Consider the following 6,061-nt stretch of genomic DNA (forward strand, 5'->3'; position numbering starts at 1 on the left):
AACCTACTTAATTCTCCAATAGTCGTGAAACTGTGAAAACTGATACAAAGCATCAAAATATATAAAAACTTACACTAAATAATTTTTTGGGTGTTAAGACCACCTGGTACATGCCTCTTCGCAATACATGTAACGGCTGTACAGATAATCAGTTAACAGGCTGTTCGGATTCTTAAAGGTGGTGATATCATTGCATCAGAAAGTGTTAATCCTGACTGTAAATGTTGCGTCACGAACGTTGGAAACAGGAAGTATTTGCGAGCAAATCCGGAAAAGGGCAGAGGGCGGGTATGTTAGTAACTGGGAGCTCAATCGTTAGGTGGGTAATGGAGCCCATCAGTGAAACAGCAGGCAGGGCAGGAAAGAATGCCAGCGTGTGCGTGGAGGCGACCCTGCCGGCAGTTGCCAAGCGCACTGGATGCAATCGGCTGCAGTAGTGGCACATGTTAACACGAATGAGCCTGCCGCTTTGTTCTGAGGCTGTCATTAGTTTCTCCGGCGGATGCTTGATTTGGTGAAAGCAAGTAGCACCACACGCATAGGGTGGCGGAGTACGGGTGGCGCGCACATTATGGTATTTCAGGTTAGAATACGCTCCCCCTTGTGATTAGAGGCGAATTTCATGCCAAAACTTGATAAAGTAGCCATAGTGTCATCAAAGCTCGTCCTCGCAGATCGGATATAGAAAACGATATTGTATAAGTAAACTACAGGAGCATCCAAGGAAAGATCTCAGAATTAGTGTGTCTTATCAAAGTTCAGAAAGCCTAGAAAGTTGGTTGAAACTGAAAGTGAATAGCAACGAAATTCTAAGTTCAGATCAGAATATTATCGTAAGGATAGGTTAGTAGCTTACGCTGGAGTATTTACTGCAGTGAAGGATTCGATAATATCTGGCGAGGTTATCATTGATTCAGAATGTGAATTAGTCTGGTGATACTAAGCATAAGTCGGTCAAATATAGCAATCGGATGCTTTTATATAGACTGCATGGGCCAGGAGTTTAAATGGTAGAGCGCTTCAGAGAGAACTTAGATAATGTCGTTATTAACTTTCCTCGTCATGCTGTTGTAATAGGGGGTCATTTCAATTTGACAGGCATAGACGGGGAGACTCGTTCTACCAAAACTAGTGCCAGACACGGATCCACGTGACATTATCTTGTCCTAAAATTTATAGCAGATAGAGAACACTCGTGAAGGTAATTTCATCTCTTAGCAACGAACAGACCTGAACTTAACTAATCGATTAACATAGAGGAAGGGCCCGGGTTAGATTCCCGGCTGGCTCGAATATTTTCTCCACTCAGGGACTGGGTGTTGTCCTAATCATTATTTCATCACGATCGACGCACAAGTCGCCGAAGTGGCGTCCAATTGAGACTTGCACCTGGCGAACGGTCTACCCGACGGGAGGCCCTAGTCACGCGACGTTTACTTTTTACTGTTGCGATTTTTTACATATTGTCGTCATTTAGAGATACAGTGGAGCTGTGGACGTGATAAAATGGAATGCCAAGTGGAGAAGTTGGTATATTTCAGACATGAACTTCTGTTCGTTCAGTAGAGGGATGACAGCAGTGGAGGCAGCGAGAAACGTATGTGCCAGGTAAGGGGATAATGTCATTGGACAGAGCACGCCAAGAAAATCGTGTTCTCGTGTTAACGAGATTCGTTTTGACATCAGTGATTAGACTTTAGGGTTTGAAGACCGTTTAAATGCCCATTGATCCTTGTCAGTGGTTTCGAGGACTGGTAAATGTGATGAACTGTGGTCATTCCACCATCGTGCGACATTTGCGTGCCGTGGGGAAGGTTCAAAAATCGGGTGTATGGGTATTGCATGCCTAAAGAAAAACCGAGCGAGGTGGCGCAGTGGTTAGCACACTGGACTCGCATTCGGGAGGACGACGGTTCAATCCCGTCTCCGGCCATCCTGATTTAGGTTTTCCGTGATTTCCCTAAATCGCTTCAGGCAAATGCCGGGATGGTGCCTTTGAAAGGGCACGGCCTATTTCCTTCCCCAACCTTCCCTCACCCGAGCTTGGGCTCCGTTTCTACTGACCTCGTTGTCGACGGGACGTTAAACACTAATCTCCTCCTCCTCAAGACAAAATAATAAATTATGGGTGGCCATACAAGCATATCTGCTCGTTCGTCATAAATTTTGGCTCAAGAACAACACTGGCCATTTATATACTTTGTTAATGGTGACTAGAAATGGGGTATTTATGCTCACATGAGGAAAACCAAGGAGCGGTTGAGCCCAAAGAAAGCACAAACTCCCTGTACAAATACGAGCAGGCATCCACAAGATGTCAAGCATCTGGTGGTACGGCGACTGTGTGGTGTACCACGAATTGGCTTCCCTGAGGAGTAACAGTCACTGCTGACTTTTACTGTCAACAATTGAAACATCTTGCAGACGCAGTCCAACAATAATGACCGGGAAGACTGCATGAAATGATGCTATTCCATGATAACGCCTGTCCGCCTTATGCTAGACTCAAACTATACAGGAATATGGTTGGGAGTCGCTCTGTACCCACCTTATCAACGTAATCTTGCACCCTCAGATTTTCGCCTTTTCCACTCTATCGAACATACTTTAAGGGACTTCCTTTCCGGATGAAAATGCACTCCGAACACGACTTGAGTTGTTCTCCTATAAACTAAGTGATCTATAAAGTCGCTGAAATCGAAAAGATACCTCAGCATTGGCAGACCGTTGTACATAGTCAAGGAGAATACACTATTGATTACTTCAGTCTGTAATGTGTATCTGCTCTTCATTAAACTTAAAGGATAATGCTGTGAACTTACGCACAAGCCCAATACATTTGAAATAAGTTTCATAAAAGATAAAATTTTGCTAGAAGTCTGACCTAAGACAACTTACTCCTTAACGTAATGTTATTGTTACTCCTGTAAAACTAATGCTCTTAAAGTATCTTAAACTGTGTTTAAAATTCTTCGTTTTGTTGGCGAAATTAGTTCCCTTAAAGACACTGTAAAAGCTGAGAAGCTACCACAGAAAGGCCGTCGGCAACTACCAATACGGGACAACAAAAAATATTGGGCAGATGACAGAACAGGACTCTGGTCCAATTAGTGCCATCCAGGCACTTTCACCTTGAGCTACTTCCACAGGGACGATAGCACGTTCTTCGGACCGCATCTAACGATGCTGGTCAAATCACTACGTATTTCGCGATCGCTGTCAGTATCCAATAAGTTTGTCGCACTGATATGACAAGTCATGGGACAGCGATTTGCACATACAGATGGCGGTAGTATCGCGTACACAAGATATAAAAGGGCAGTGAGCTGGCGGAGTTCTTACTTGTATTGAGGTGATACATATGAAAAAGTTTCCGACGTCACTATAGCCGCTCGACGGGAATTAAGACTTTGAACGCGGTATGGTGGTTGGAACTAGAGGCGTAGGAAATTCTATTTCAGAAATAGGTAGGGAATTCAATATTTAGAGATGAACAATGTTAAAAGCGTGCCAAGAACACCAAATTGCAGGGATTAACTCTTGCCTGATGGCCTCCATTTAACGACCTAGAGGGACGTTATGTACAGTTGTCAGTGCTAACAGACAAGTAACAGTGCGTGAAATAACTGGAGAAATCAATGCGGGAACTACGACGAACCTATCCGTGACGACAGTGCAGTTAAATTCGGCGTTAATGGGCTATGGCAGCAGACGACCGACGCAAGTTCCGTTTCTGAAAGCACGGAAACGCCTACAGAGCTTCTCCTCAGCTAGTGACAAAACCGTGACCTGGTCAGACGAGTCACACTGCAGTTGGTTAGAACTGATGGTAGGGTCAGAGGCGCAGAGCACACGGAGCCTTGGACTCAAGTTGTCAAAGCACTGTGCAAGCTGTTGGTGACTCCATAACGGTGTGGGCTGTTTACATGCAATGGAGTGCGTTCTCTGGCCCAAATGAACTGATCACTGACTGCAAACTGTTACGTTCGGCTACCTGGAGACTATTTGCAGCCATTCATGGACTTCATGTTCCCAAAACACGATGGAATTGTCATGGATGACGATGCGCCATATCACCAGGTTACATTTGTTCCGATTGGTTTGAATAACGTCTGGAGATGTCCAGCGAATAATTTGGATAGCTAGATCGCCTGACATAAATACCATCGAACACCTATTGGATTTGATAAAGGGGTGGGCTCGTGTATAAAATCCTGCTCTGGCAGGCTAAAGGCAGCATGACTCTGTATTTGAGGGGGACTTCTGGCGACTTGAGCCCATGCCACGTCGAATTCCTGCACTATATCGGGCAAAAGGTCAGACAAGATATTAGAAGGTATCCCACGACTTCGGTTACCTCGGTATGTTTTATTTCTAATGTCGTGTATAACAGGTCTACCTGGTATGTTGCCGCTGTAACGCAACAAGGGCAGTAACTAGGCGAAAGCGTTCGCACAGAGGCCTATGACATACACCCCACTCTTAACTGTGAATGCATGCAAGCTTTAGATAGCGCACAACAGGCAGTCAAGAATTACGAAGCTTATCTGAAATAGTTATTAGCTCCCCGCTGGAGATGGCTGCTGGAACTCGTAGAGAGTTGTAGAGTTACGTGCTGTGAAGTGCCACAGCCTGTCTTACTCGTGGGCTTTGGTTGGCACAAGTTGATATGCCTGTACACGCAGTTTGCTCCCATGTCTGACAGCCATTTTCCTTGTGAAGTTTTATTTTATCGACTACTTGGGACTACCGGTGATGCTGCACTTCCAATTTGAAGCTGTAGGGAGTTACAATAATAAGGGGTTGGGGTTGTTTGCGGAAGGAAACGAGACAGCGAGGTCATCGGTCTCATTGGATTAGGAAATGACGGGGAACGCTCCACTTGCAACTGATGTCGCTCGGAAGCCGTCAGCAGGAGAATTACGACCTAAGCCATCCCAGCAACCCAGGCAGCCTCCTCCTGTCAGTACAGAAAAACGTTCTTCTAAAAGTAGTTCTAAGTCCAAGAAAGCGGTAGGTAAGCCTTCGGATCGACGGGCGCTCTCCCTTTCTGATGGTGACTATGCTCTTGAAGGTACAGACTTCCAATCGGAAGAACTAGAGCGCGGAAACGGTTAACATTCCCCCTGACCTGCCCGGTAAATAACCGCCTACGAGGGAGAAAGGAAAGAACCACCATCGCTAACCAATGGCTTCCATAGGGACTTCTGCGTTGCAGTGGAGTCTGAATGGATATCGCTCACATTTGGAAGAAATGCAGCTGCTGGTCCAGGATAAACCATTCTGCATCTGCTTACAAGAAACACAATTTAAAGTCGCACACACACCTACATTACGGGGCTACGCATATACAGGAAAGACGATACTAATGTAGGCCGGGCTAAAGGTGGAGTGGCTATTTTTCTTGACAGATACCACTCCTCTGCTGTCCCTCTTGCCACGACCATCCAAGCAATTGCTGTGAAAGTTTTCTCACCGTTCACTATCACAGTGTGTTCTTTGTACCTGTCCCCATGACACTTTGGATGCGGACGCACTGGCAGACCTCTTCCAGGCACTCCCGCGCCCATTCCTTCTTGTGGGGGACTTACATGCCTACAATGTGCTGTGGGGCTCGGCTACTACTTACTCCAGGGGTCGGCTGATAGAGCGACTCGTCCATTCTGAGGATATCTGCCTTCTGAACTCGGGTCAGATGACTCTTTTCCATCGCTACAGGGTCTTTTTCAGCTGTTGATCTTTGGTTTTGTTCCTCAGCTATTGCAGATTCATTTCAGTGGGAAGTAGCTCCAGATATACATTCTAGTGACCACTTCCCAGTGTGGATTCGTCTGCTACCTAGGACAGTGACCAGCAGAAGACCACGCAGGTGGTTGATACAAAGGGGCTGCGGTCACAGGTTCGAATCCCGCCTCGGGAATGGATGTGTGTGGTCTCCTTAGGTTAGCTAGGTTTAAGTAGTGTTAAGTTCTAGGGGACTGATGACCTCAGCTGTTAAGTCCCATAGTGCTCAGAACCATTTTTTGATACAAAGGGCAAATTGGTTACAGTACAATCTATA

Source organism: Schistocerca piceifrons, chromosome X, assembly GCF_021461385.2.
Source record: "Schistocerca piceifrons isolate TAMUIC-IGC-003096 chromosome X, iqSchPice1.1, whole genome shotgun sequence".
In the NCBI taxonomy this organism is placed as follows: domain Eukaryota; kingdom Metazoa; phylum Arthropoda; class Insecta; order Orthoptera; family Acrididae; genus Schistocerca; species Schistocerca piceifrons.